Source organism: Pogona vitticeps, chromosome 14 (genome assembly GCF_051106095.1).
Source record: "Pogona vitticeps strain Pit_001003342236 chromosome 14, PviZW2.1, whole genome shotgun sequence".
NCBI classification, from domain to species: domain Eukaryota; kingdom Metazoa; phylum Chordata; class Lepidosauria; order Squamata; family Agamidae; genus Pogona; species Pogona vitticeps.
In genome coordinates, this window is record NC_135796.1 from 8,796,437 (window position 1) to 8,810,726 (window position 14,290).

General features: G+C 44.8%; 1 protein-coding gene across 1 annotated transcript in view; it reads right to left on the bottom strand.

The window, feature by feature from the left end:
• Nucleotides 1–14,290, bottom strand: part of LOC110070887 (acyl-CoA dehydrogenase family member 11) — an 83,227-nt gene that overhangs the window by 38,133 nt on the left and 30,804 nt on the right. The window lies entirely within an intron of this gene.

Sequence of the window (14,290 nt, forward strand, 5' to 3'; positions counted from 1 at the left end):
CCTGTCGCTTGTCCCAGCTTCCGCCAACCTAGTGGTTTAATCCGCAGCACCACCACATCCCTATGCACTGCCTTACCTAAGCAGTAACTGAGAAGGGCAAGGAAGAAATAAAGCCCAGGACATAGTAATCTCAGTGAAGGTCAGGAAAACTAGATCGGCCCTTCCCCTCCTTTCTTAAATCCTCCAGGATGCTCCATGCAATTGTTTTCTCTGGTCTTCAGCCATCCATGAACCTATATTTCTAAACATTTTTGCTATCGTCATGCCAGCAAACATAGGATAAACTTGCATTAACATGGTAGGTAAAGCACTAGAACTATCCATCTGTATGGCCAAGAAACAGATGTAAGGGATATGGTAGATAACAGTGGTGAACAATCTGAAGGAAAGGGATTCTGGAGCAGGGGACCTGACAAACAGGATGTCAACCTTGGCAATTCAAGGGAGCCAAGAATTTCATGTTGTGGACATCCTACATTAAGGTTTTGCTCTGTTTTAGCCAGTGACAAACCTAGATTTTGGGGGCCTTGAAGCTTCAACTGTTATGGTGGGCTTCATAAGTCTGGGTAATCACTGCTATCTTCTTCAATAGGGTTACACTCTATTATTAATATTAATTTTAAAAACTTATACAGTAGATTAAAACATTTATGTAACATGGATTAAGACACTTCTGGGGGCCCTCCAAGATTTGGGGCCCTGAGGTTTAAGCTTCATTTGTTTCATGAATATCACCCTAGGTTTATCTTCAAGGTAAAAGGTAAAGGTTCCCCTCGACAATTTGTCCAGTCGTGTCCAACTCTAGGGGGCGGTGCTGATCCCCGTCTCCAAGCCGTAGTGCCAGTGCTTGTCTGAAAACAGTTTCCATTGTCATGTGGCCAGCGTGACTAGGGAACGCCATTTCCCACCAAGGTGGTACCTATTTATCTACTCGCATTTGCATGCTTTCGAACTGCTAGGTTGGCAGGAGCTGGGACAAGCGACAGGAGCTCATTCTGTCGCATGGATTCGATCTTACAACGGCTGGTCTTCTGACCTTGCAGCACAGAGGCTTCTGTGGTTTAACCCGCAGCGCCTCCACGTCCCTCCGGTATATCTTCAAACCAAAGTGCAAATTCCAGGTTTCCATGCTCTGAGCTGTACAGCAGGGTGACTGGAACTGGGCATAAGGTGATGGGGGGTTCTCCCTCCCCAAGAAAGGGCCACGTGGCTTTGAAATGGAAACTAGATATAAAGCAATTACAACCTGCTCTCAACCTCTCTTTGTTCTGGAACATGAAAGGAAACCGAGCAAGCTGCATATTTGTATGAGTGTGTTCCTATTTCTAGGTGGTATGGAGGAAATTTAATGCTTAGCCTGTAACCATATGCCCACTTACCTGGGAGGAAGCATCACTGAATTCAGGGGCATGTTGTATCTGAGTGAAACATAGAAGTCAGGAACTGAAGTTTTGGGGACCAGAAACTCAAGGAAATATTTGATATATTGTCAACTTTTCGGAAAATAAAAATGTATTTGCTTGGCTCTGAAAAGATAACTGCTGGTTCCAGGCAGACCTTATAGACAGCAGGAGAGGACTGAGGAGATGATTCTCTCACCTCACCACCCACCTCATTTCCTTGGTAACTGGAACATGCAAATGGTTGCCAAAGCGGAAATATTCACTATGACAGAAAGCTGTCATTTTGCAATGAAGAAGTGGGCCCATGAAGCTGGGGACACTTTGGGGCCAACAATAAATCTAAATACTTTTAGAACTTTGCCCTCCTGTCAAAATTAGAAACCCAAAATTAAGAGGCAATGAAGTGGTTCAAGCTTTAAACCTTCTTCTCTCTTGAGAGGAAGCTTGAAGGGTTTTGTCTCACTTCCCCATCAGGCTGTAACACTGTGGAACATGCTAGCAGTGTTGGACCAGACATAGCAGTAATAAACGGCCTCGTCTCCAGTCTCAGCACTGGTGATGGTTAGAGAGCCGGTGTTCCCTGAAGCAGAGGCAGTGAATCGGTCGGGAATCCCTGCTCCTCCGCTGCTGCAGCCATTGCAGTGGACAAAGCGAGGGGTCTGTCCAGCTTTCTGTTGAAGCCAGTAAACAGTGCTACCCCAGCTGCCACTGCCTTTCAAGCAGGAAAGGTTTGTCCAGGAGACACAGACTGGGAGGCAGGTTGAGTCAGTGTTGGCTGTGAATTGGCACCTTTCCAAAAAAAGGGGGGGGGATGAAGATTACATGCAATACTCTGAACTTGAATATCAGCAAATTATGTTCCTGTAATCATTACACATTACAGTTATTTTCTTTTTTTAAACATTAAGTTTGCACGAAGTTACCTCTTCACTTCCTTACCTGCACAGAGACTGAGAAGTGTACAGAAAAGTAGAACCCTGGCCGTACTGATTAACGAAAAGGATTTCTCAGTTTCTGAGGTAAAGTGAACTCTGCTTGGCATCTTCTTTGGCCCTTTATTTAAAATGTACATAACTGGACAATGGGTCCTTTATGCAGATACATTGTGTGGGCATTGGTTACCTGGAATCTTCATGTCTCTTGGAGGAAGCGTTGACATCACAGTGAAAGTAAATGATTTCCATACAAGATAGGGTGGTGTTTTGTTTTGGCTTCTGAGTTATTGTGATCAATCATCCTCATTCAGGAAGCTGATGGCTGTGATAGGAGAAATCAGCACCACAGAAAAGAGGGAAATGGGGAAGAGGGACAACAGCTGAGGTTTAAAGTTGAAGCTCTACTTTCAGACAGTGGAGTCCTTACTATTCCCAGTTAAGAAAGGTTGCTCACAGGTCACGTTAAAGGCATTTCTTTAGCGGAATTGTTCATGAGACACAAATGTACAGAGCAGAAAAATCATATGACATAAATTATGTTACTTGTGATCTTCTATGGAGTGAGAGAGCAGGAATGATTTACCTTATACATGCATAAAACAGACATGTCTGTATGTGTGATTCAGAGCAAAATCTTCAATTCTTCAAAAAAAAAAAAAACCCAAACAAACACAAAACCACTCCTCTATGAATGTGGGATGTTGTGCTTCTATTGTGCTTCATGATTCAAAAACTCAGGGAACAGTCCAATATTGTTGCACAATATCATGCCCGCAGTGCCAGCAGGAAAAAAGAAAATGAAGCATTCTATAGCAAAGGGTAGACTGGAAGGACGGGGGGGGGGAGTAGCCATTGTCTATAAATCCAGCTTGGAGGTTACCAGGCGCTCCTCGGTGGTAAGGCCAGGTCTAGAGGCAGTCCACGTGTCGATAGGGGCCAGGGACGGAATTGGGATTTTGCTGGGCTACCGTGCCCCCTGCGGCCCAGCCACCTCCCTTCCAGAGCTGGCCGACTTTGTCTCCGCGGCACTGTTGGGATCCCCAAGGCTTTTGGTCTTGGGTGATTTCAACGTGCATGCGGAGACAGAGGTTACTGGGTCAGCTCTTGAGTTCCTGGAAACCATGGCTTCCTTGAACATGTCCCAGCATGTCAATGGCCCCACCCACATGGGTGGTCACACTCTGGACCTGGTTTTTTCCTCCAATTGGGGCGAGAGTGGTCTGATGGTGATGGACCTTGTGTCAGTCGCCTTGTCATGGTCAGATCACCACCTGATTAAATGTAACCTCACGGTGGCCCTCCCCCCCTTATAGGAGCAGGGGCCTATTTTCATGGTCCGCCCTCGAAGACTACTGGATCCAATCGGTTTCCAGGATGCCATGAGAGGGATTATGGCTGACTTGGCTAGCGCTGCTGTTGACGTCCTAGTGGACAGCTGGTCCATCGCTGCCGCCAGGGCAGTAGACACGATCGCGCCCAAATGCCCTCTCTGGTGCAGAACTCGCCCGGCGCCTTGGTTTAACCAGGAGCTCCGGGCGATGAAGCGAATAAAGAGAAGGCTAGAGCGTAGATGGAGGAAGAATCCGACGGATCATAATTGGATAGCTGTCAAGGCCGCAACTAACCTTTACCTGAGTAAGGTGAAGGCTGCATGTAGATCATTCTTTGCTAACCGGATAAGCGAAGCATCCAACCAGGCAGAGCTTTTCCGCATAGTGCGCGACCTATCCGGAGTTGGTCCAGGAGATTGGCCTCCCCCTAGTCTTACACCGGACCAATTTGCAGCATTTTTTAAATCTAAAGACGAGGCCATCCACCAGGAGTTCTCTCCTTTTTTGAACGCAGCGAGTCGAGCTGAGATGTCCAGTGCTCCATCTTGCCCGGTTATTTTCGACTCCTTTCAGCCGGTAACACCTGACTCTGTGGCCAGGGTGCTTGACCGCTGTCGGGCCACCACCTCCTCCTTGGACCCTTGCCCGGCCTGGCTAATCAAAGCAGCCAGGCCGAAAACAACAGAATGGGCCACCGCAATAATAAATGGGTCTTTCCTGGAGGGCAGGTTTCCACCTGCCCTCAAGGAGACACTCATTAGGCCCATAAGAAAGAAACCTAGTTTGGCGGCGGACGAAATTGGCAATTATAGGCCCATCGCCAATCTTTCTTTCATGAGCAAAGTGGTGGAGAGGGTGGTGGCAGATCAGCTTCAGGCACTCCTGGATTAAACAGATGCCCTGGATCCGTTACAGTCAGGCTTCAGGCCGCGTCACGGTACAGAGACGGCATTGGTTGCCCTGTATGATGACCTGTTGAGGGAGGCTGACAGGGGCAAAGTGTCTCTGTTGGCCCTCCTCAACATCTCGGTGGCCTTTGATACCGTCGACCACAGTATCCTCCTGGGGAGGCTCTCCGAGCTGAGAATCGGTGGCTTGGTGTTATCCTGGCTCCGCTCCTTCTTGGAGGATCGTCCCCAGAGAGTTCAGCTTGGGGAGAGTGTCTCGGTCCCATGGAGCTCCAACTGTGGGGTTCCACAGGGGTCAGTTATCTCCCCAATGCTGTTTAAAATCTATATGAGGCCGCTAGCTGGGGTCATCAGGGGGTGTGGAGCGTCGTGTCACCAGTATGCTGATGACACCCAGCTCTACATCTCCTTTTTACCAACTGCAGGTGATGCCGTCCTGTCCCTTCAACTCTGCCTGGGGACTGTACTGGAATGGATGCAGGAGAATGGCCTGAGGCTGAACCCGGACAAGACGGAAGTTCTGAGGGTGGGCGCCCCCGTGGCTGGTGGCTTGGGTGACTCTCTCTCATTTTGGGGGGCAGCCCTAGCTCCGCCGAGCGGGGTCCGCAGCTTGGGCGTACATCTGGACCCGACGCTCACCATGGAAACACAGGTGGCGTCGGTTGTCTGTTCCGCCTTCTTCCACCTTTGGCGGATCGCCTGGCTGCGGCCCTACCTTGACACGGTGGCACTCGCCACCTTAGTGCACGCGCTTGTAATCTCAAGATTAGACCACTGCAACGCGCTCTACGTGGGGCTTCCTTTGAGGTTGATACGGAAACTTCAGATGGTGCAGAATGCAGTGGCCAGACTCCTTACTGGAGGGAGAAAATACCATCACATTTCTCCTACACTGGCCAGACTGCATTGGCTGCCCATTCGTTTCTGTATCGACTTCAAAGTTTTAATGCTCACTTATAAGGCCCTAAACGGTTTGGGACCTCGATACTTGGCGGAACGCCTGCACCCACCAAGATCTACCCGGACCACCCGCGTGAGCCAGGTGGTGAGGTTGAGGAGCCTGACGCCGAGGGAGGCCCGGAGGGAAAAGACATGAAAACAGGCCTTCTTGGCAGTGGCTGCTCGCCTTTGGAATAATCTCCCTCCTGAGATTCGTGCGGCCCCCACGCTGGGTACATTTAAAACTCAACTAAAAACGTGGTTTTACATCCAGGCCTTCCCTCCTGCCAGCATTTAATCTAATTTATTCTCTTCTTTTATCTATCTATCATTTATTATTTTCGGTATGGTTTGTTAATAATTGATGTTTTTGGCTTTATATTATTTTAATTGTATATATGCTGATGTTAGCTGCTCAGAGTGGTATAAATATACCAGATGGGCGGGATATAAATCAAATGAATGAATGAATGAATGAATGAATGAATGAATGAATAAATGAATGAATGAATGAATAAATAAATAAATAAATAAATAAATAAATAAATAAATAAATAAATAAATAAATAAATAAATAAATAAATAAATAAATACAAAGGGCAACATGACAGTGGCAACCTGAATGTTGACAACACTAATGACACCACCCAAGGCTGACTCCTTTTTTACTCCGTTAACCGCCTCTCATCCAAACATGAAGCAATTTTCAGGGCTGTTTTTCAATGAATGTAAATAGCAGTGAGCAGAATTCCTTTGAAAGCAAAAAAGGGAGCTGGAACTAACCATTATCTCTGCCAAGATAAGAAAGTTTGCTCTTTCCAATGTATTTGATCAGCAAGAGCAAACTGTCTGCTACGTCTGTGCCAAATGTGGTGCTGATCCGAGACCCAGTTATAACCCAAGTTATAATTTTTGTTTAGGGTCCCTCCAGTCTTTGAGTTGGTTTACGGAATGCTGATTTCTGCTAAGGTAGAGTTCTGCAGCAATAATATAACAGGGAGTCACCGTGTCCTAGGTTCCAGGGGTCACTTTTCTACTCTCCCAAACTTTGAGGGCCACGTGCCACCCTTTTTGCCACAAATTAGCAAACAACATTCTCCATGCTCTTATGCACAATGTATGTGCACTTTTAAGATAGGTTCGGCTCCCCATCTCTTTTAGCCATTAAAATAGGTTTTTTTGACAGTTTTTGACAAAAAAAAAATTAAGTTTATCTTGTGGCTTTACAGGGTCAGAGGAGGCCTGAGGAAGGCTAACTCGGACCTTGGAAGGATGACATGAAGCACGTGGGCCGTATTTTGCCCCTATTTTTCTCCACACACTTAGAACTCCATGACAGAGCTGGTCATCATCTGCCTCTTGAAATCTCCAGCTTCTGTCTGGGTTGCTACACACTGTGGTTCAGACCAAAGGCCTAACTCATCCCAGCTCTCTTCCAATGCACGTCCACTGGCCTACGCTAGAGGGAGATCAATGCAACCGTGCCTTTCTGTTCATTTGCCCACCGAATGATGGTGGGAAATGAGGATGTAAAGAGTACTTGCCAGTTTTTTTCCCCATCCTGGCAAGTTTTCACAATTCAACTTGACCGGTGTCCCTCTTGAATCACTAGGAATATCAAGAGGCTTCTCAGACGAGCAGGGGGAAGAAATGCTGAGCATGGTTGGTTGGTTTGTTCTTCCTGCCACTTTCCGAAACAGGATGAAATCTGATAGTCCTGTGCTGTTTGTGCCTGAAACGTTATCCCCAGCGGGATTTGGGCTTCACTTTGTTGCTCTTAAGGGACGTGGTGGCACTGTGGGTTAAACCACAGAAGCCTCTGTGCTGCAAGGTCTGTAGATCTTCAGCTGTAAGATTGAATCCACATGACGGAGTGAGCGCCTGTCGCTTGTCCCAGCTCCTCACCAACCTAGTGGTTCGAAACATGCAAATGCAAGTAGATAAATAGGGACCACCTCAGTGGGAAGGTAACAGCGTCCTGTGTCTAAGTCGCACTGGCCAGGTGACCACGGAAACAGTCTTCGGACAAACGCTGGTTCTATGGCTTGGAAACGGGGATGAGTACCGCCCCCTAGAGTCAGACATGACTGGACAAAAATTGTCAAGGGGAACCTTTACCTTTACCTTGTTGCTCTTGTCAGACTCTTCCACTGGTCAGTGTCAAAAAGTTGGGCTTCTCAACCCTGAAGAGGATGGTGCAGTGTTGCAGAAACAGATCATTTTGAAATCCATTCCAAACCTGCTTAACCAGATATAAATATTGTTTTTTTTATGTGTGGCCCCACCCTCATTCTCTCTGCCTTCATCCGGGGTTACATACCCTATCAGATGACAATGCACTTTTGCTAGTCTTGTGGAAACAATTGCCTTTTCCACGTGAAACGGGCATGAAGTAGATTTCTATTTAAAGCTCCATTGTATGATCACATCTCCAATTTCCAGGGTACATTGTTTACATCCCCTTTAGTCATTTAACACTTTATTCATACATAAGAAACACTTCATTAGACCATTAAGTCTCATCCCCTCATCTGGACAGTAAGGATGAAGGCAAAGGAGCAGCAACACCTCCCAAGGCATGATGGGAAATGTCATGAGCTTGGTGTTTCCTGAGACAAAGGAGGGCCAATCAGCATCCTCCTGTCAGCCTCATAGTGTTTTTGGCTTTGCTGTGCAAATGCACCGCTTCCTCATTATATAAATATGTTATTTTTTTTTAAAAGAGCCTTCTGGATCTATTTGGTCCACAAACACAGCCAGCAAAATGATGGGGAAGCAAGCAGCCTGAGGCAGGAGTTGCCACTTCCAGAGCCCAAAAAGGCTCCAAGACCTTCCAAGTGGGCACCGCTGGAATCCCATTTAAGCCACAAGTGCAATATCTCCAAGGTCAATTTAATGCTTACAGGGGAAAAATCTGAAAAGGCTGCATGGTATTTGAAAACAATACAAATTTAGGAACAGGAACAAGTGATACCTTCATTGAACCATTAAGAAAATTTTAAAACACACACAGACACACAAACAAACAGTGAGCTTCCGATAATAATCTTCTTCAGCCTCTGCACCAAGTTCTTGTGGGTAGTTCCAAAATTATATGCTTTTATTGAAATTCCAAAGTCTCCTGGCCATTGTAGTGGCCAGATTTGTCTTCTTAGATGGAAATGACTGCACTCTGCAAGACTTCAAACACCCCCCCCCCAAAGCCAGAGTTTTGAAATTATCACCTGATTCTTTAAACAAAAGGCTATAAAGCACTCTGGACCCTTCTCACTTCCCCTTTCTGCCTTCTTTTGAAATTCAAAGAATTTCTATTTGGCTAGGGGAAATAAGATAATCGAGAAGCATGGCAAGCCTCCATCTAAGTTAGGATTTTTTTAAAAAATAGTTAAACCGGCAGGAACAGCCAACGTTAATCAAATTAAAGCCAAATCGATCATTTTACCTGGAGGATGCTTTCCTCAACATGCAATGCTGCTTGTCTGGTGTCAAGAGTCCATGATGTTCAAGAACTCGTGTTGGTCTTTCAGTTACTAGAACTCTGGACCAACAGCAACCCCTACAGGCAAAAGCATTTTGAACCCAAAGATGTGTCTTTAGGGAGAAAAACTATAAGAATGAAGGGATTATGTGGGAGGTTTGGGGATGTGTGAAAGAAAGAGAGCGAGGCAAAGAGTGAGTGGGAAGCCTCAGACTTATTGGGATGGAGGCTTGGATGGGAAACTGAAGGGTAGGGGGTGATCCCACACCTGAGGTTTCAAGGGGCACAAACCTAGCACTAATCTGATTGGCTATTGAATAAAATATAAATGTGTCAGTCAGTTTTCTATAGAGAAATAACAGAGACTCAGGTAGATTGGAAATCCATGCAGAGGAAAGGAATGCGGAGAAAGCCCTCAATCCCCCTTGAGGTGGTATCCATGCATGGGTATAAGGCTATGGTGGCTGCCTTTGGGGCAGGGGGAGACCCAATGAAGTGCCTCAAGTTCTAAACTTTCAAGATGAAGGTTTTTGTCTCAGTTCCCCATCAGGTTGTACCACCGTGAAACATGCTAGCAGTGCTAGACCAGGCGTGACAGTAATAAACGGCCTCGTCTCCAGCCTCAACGTTGGTGATGGTGAGAGAGCCCGAGTTCCCTGAGGCAGAGGCGGTGAATCGGTCGGGGATCCCTGCTCCTCTGCTGCAACCGTTGCAGTGCACAAAGCGAGGCGGTTGCCCAGGTTTCTGTTGAACCCAGGAAACGTAGCTGCCCCAGCTGCCACTACTTTTGGAGCAGGAAAGGGTCGTTGTTTGTCCAGGAGACACCGATTGGGAGGCAGGTTGAGTCACTGTTGGCTGGGAAGTGACACCTTTACAGAAAAGAAAGAGGGAAGATCATAATACAGTTGATACTAGGAAGATGAATATCAGAAACCATTAGGTGCCTGTGATCAAAACACATAATGAAATACAATTTAGCCTTTAAAACTATGTAATGTTTACTATTCACGTGCTTACCTGCACAAATATTGAAAAGGGTAAAGAAGAGCAGAGCCCAAGCCATGGTGAGGAACCTCAAGGACTTCTGGACTTCTGAGGCAAAGACCACCTGCCTGGCATTTTCCCCCCTTCCTTTTTCAAACTGCACCCATTGAAGCACGGCCCCTTCATGCAAATGTGTCCTGCTGTCATTGGCTGTGCTGCATCTTCAACGTTTGTTTGAGGAAGAATTGACATTATAGCACAAAGAAATGAAACAGCCATGATCTCCACAAAGAAGAGCATGCTGCCATCTATGGTGACCTATTCACCAATAAATGGCCACACTTGTGAAAACCACATTTTCCTCTTACAAGCAGATGCCAATGGGATTGACATTTTGGAGGGCAGTTCAAAGGGTAAAGAGCCACAACAGAAATGACCCTCTCTTTCTACTGCTCCTCATGTCTGCCGTAACCACACAAACATGAATGTACATGAGGTCCTTTGAACACTCCAGGGCAGTAGAGAATACTGCTTTGTAAATACTCTCTTATTCCATTAATAGATCTCAGACTTGTTGGAATAGGAAGATTGCGAAGTCGATCTGGAAACACTGGATACATTGCTCACCACAGCATTAAAATATTATTTAACAGCATCCGTGACCTCCCAATGAGGGTTTTTGTACTGACACAGTGGGCTTGTCTCGGAGGATCATTACCCTTCAGCCTCCTTTCCCAACTCATTTCCCAACACAGATGGGCCACCTTTGGCATCTGCGGGCTAAGGACAGAATCTAAGTGCTCCATGTCTCCTCTCCCTCCCTTCCTCCCTTCCTCCCTTCCTCCCTTCCTCCTTTCCTCCCTTCCTTCCTTCCTTCCTTCCTTCCTTCCTTCCTTCCTTGATAACTGGGAGATGGACACGATTCATGTGTATCCATCAGAATCTGTGCCTCCAGGAAAGGAAGGAAGGAAGGAAGGAAGGAAGGAAGGAAGGAAGGAAGGAAGGAAGGAAGGAAGGAAGGAAGGAAGGAAGGAAGGAAGGAAGGAAGGAAGGAAGGAAGGAAGGAAGGAAGGAAGGAAACATGCTGAAAGATCCCTGACTTCTGTGGCATAGTCTGGGGGCACAGATGGAACCAATGATTATATAGTAGTTTGGGGAGGATTTCTCATTAAAATCATATTAACTCATGAGGACCTATTTTTTATTTCACATTTTACTTTCTTTGTCTTGATGGTCTTGTCAATTCCCTTATCTTGGAAACTTCATTGTACAGCAGATTTTTTAAAAAAGTAGAAGAGAAAGAGAGGTTGACAGGGGAAATGTGGTATCTAAAGCCTGGGTCATATGAGCTAAATGCCCCCGCTTATTTCTTGCATCTTTTGCTTCCTGCATAGTTGCATGTTGTGTTCCCATGGCATATATATCCTGTGATAGTAGTTCATACATTTTTAAACTGTTCTGCTTGGGGGTGTGTGAATTAGATGCGGTACATTTTTTGGGTGAATTAGACGCGGTACACCTCAAGTGGGAAATATCTCCTTTCTTTACTTGTTCATTTTTTCTGACCAATGTGCCCGGAAAACGTCCTTGCTGGCCACGTACAGATCTTGGCCATTTCTTCCTATTTCCATGCTTCATGATCTTCTATGGAAGAGAACCAGAGCCCACTGCAGTGGAGGTCACAAAACAGTAGATGGACGGATGCGCTGTTATCTGGCGGACGTATGCCAACACACCGACATTTCCATTTGAAAATTAATTTTTTTAAAAATAAGAGAGTCAAACAATAGCGGGCGAGGAAGGTTGGACCACACGCCAGATGCATAGGAAATGAATTGACTTTGGAGTGCACACTCAATGGTTGTACTGCATGATGAAATGTGGAAAAATATAGTATCAAATGGATCACATTAAAATGTAGCAGTTACCCCTTAAGATGCTACAGAATCTTTGTCTTTTGGTAGACTCTTCATTTTTATCAATGTGATTCTTCCAAACCAAGGAAGTTAGTATATTCCTGTAGTTTCTTTTTAATATTGCTTTTTAATTTATTATAATTATGTTCCTTTATTTTTGAGTATCTTTTACTAAATCTACACCTAAATATTTAACTGATTTACATATCTTAAAATCATATTTATCAGCAAAATTTTCTTGTCCTAGTTTATTATGGTTAAACAACATTATTTCTGATTTTTGCTAATTTACACATAATCCAGTTATTTTTCCAAATTTTTCTAAATGAATTTTAATTCTATCTATAATTTCTAATGGGGTTTTCACTGTCATGAGGGAATCATAAGCAAATAAATTAATCTTTATTTTATTATTTTCACCCATACCTCCAATTAAATCATCATTCCTTATTACATTTGCTAACATTTCAATAATCAAACAAAACAGAACTGGAGAAAGAGGGCAACCTTGTCTGGTGCCTCGGCCTAGAGCTATCTGCTTTGTCATCCCATAATCAACAATTACTGCAGAAGTATTCTCCAAATATAATTGGTCTATTATCCCCCTAAATTTCTTTCCAAAACCCCAACCCTCTAAAAAGATATTTAATGTTGGCCGTCCTACACAATCAAATGCCTTAAAAATATCTAACGATAAAATACCTGCCTTTGATTTATCTTTTTCTGTATTATATATAATATTCAAAACCTTCCTAGTTAAATTTTCCATTTGTCTTCCCTTTAGAAACCCATTTTGATCCTCTTTAATATATTTTGTAATAAACTTGTTCATTCTGTTTGCCAGGATTGCAGTAAATAGCTTTGCATCTTGATTTAATAATGAAATAGGTCTATATGAACTTGGGTCTGTCAAATCTTTATTGGGTTATTAATGAATATTTCCAAGAATCTGGTATTTTCTCTGTTGGGGTTTTTCCTCACGGAATTACGTTTTCAGCGGTTTCAGCAGAGTATATGGCGGTCTAGGCAGTCCAGCAATAAACACACGCAGTCCGGCAGCATTTCGTGCAGCAAAAGTGTATTTACAGCAGCAGCATGGCAGGCATATGTGCTCTCCAACCAAGTGAAGATAATACTGACTGTACAAGTGTACATATATACATTTACATAACCAATCATGACAGGGTTTGGATAAACCTGAAATTGTTAAATGCAATTTAGTACCAAGATGTAAGTATTTACAAGGACCAGCACTGCAAAGGAAACCCAAGCATGAGTAAAAACAGCTGTGTTAGAATGTACCAGAAGGGTGGCTATGATTGGTTAACTCTGGTATATAGCGAGAGAACTAGAATACAACAGTGTGGGTTGCTGTGTAGTCGTGAAGTGCTGTAGCTGTGGAGCCATGCCTGAGAGTTCAGAGGAAGCCGTACCTACGTGCTTGGAGAGTGGAACTCTGGCTGAATGGACTGACCATATGGTATATGACTATTTACTGGACTGTGACACTGATTTAAGGCTCTGTGACTGTGAAACTGCCGTGTATAGAACAAGGACTGAAGCTGTAAATATCTGTAAATATTCTGCATATAAACCGAGTATTTCTGCTACAAGAGAGTTTGCTGCCTGTGTCTGCACTTCACTGGGAACTCTGCTGGTTATCACCACCTGGGAAAAATCCTGGTAAAATTCCGCTAACTCTTTCAATGGTTATGGGCCCAGGAATACGCCAAGGGACACGCCCAGGAAGATACCAGTGAGTTTGCTGACCAGAAAAAAACCAGAAGGAAGTGCCCAGAGGTGTACAAGTAGCAGCAGTGAGTACAACAGCTTTGTCCTGCACTGTGTGAAAAATGGCAAGTGAGCTGCTAATGTCAGGACTGTCTATCAGTAAGTTGAATGGAGATAACTACTCCACCTGGTAGCAGAGAGTCCAGTTATTACTCCAGAAGGAATCACCATGGGACATTGTAGTGAATGCACCAACTGTGCTAGAGGATGAAGAGAAGGTAAAGAATGACGAAGCACTTGCAATCATCGGTCTGACTCTAGAAGATCATCTCCTAGTCCATGTAAGAGGCCAGACTTCAGCAAGAAAGGCATGGGAGGACCTGAGGGGACTCTTTGTACGAGTCAGCATGGGTAGCCAGGTACAAATTACAAGAAGGCTATTCCGTACCAGATTGCAACCTGGTGGGAGCATGCTGCAACATTTAGAGCACATGAAGACAATACTTATGGACTTGAGAGAGAAAAATATCACATTTACTGAAATTCAGGAAGCATTTATAATTCTCTCTTCACTTGATGAGTCATATGACCAGCTTGTAGCGAACATGGAGGTACTACCACAGGCTGAACTAACAGTGCTAAATGTGACCAGTAGACTTCTGGAG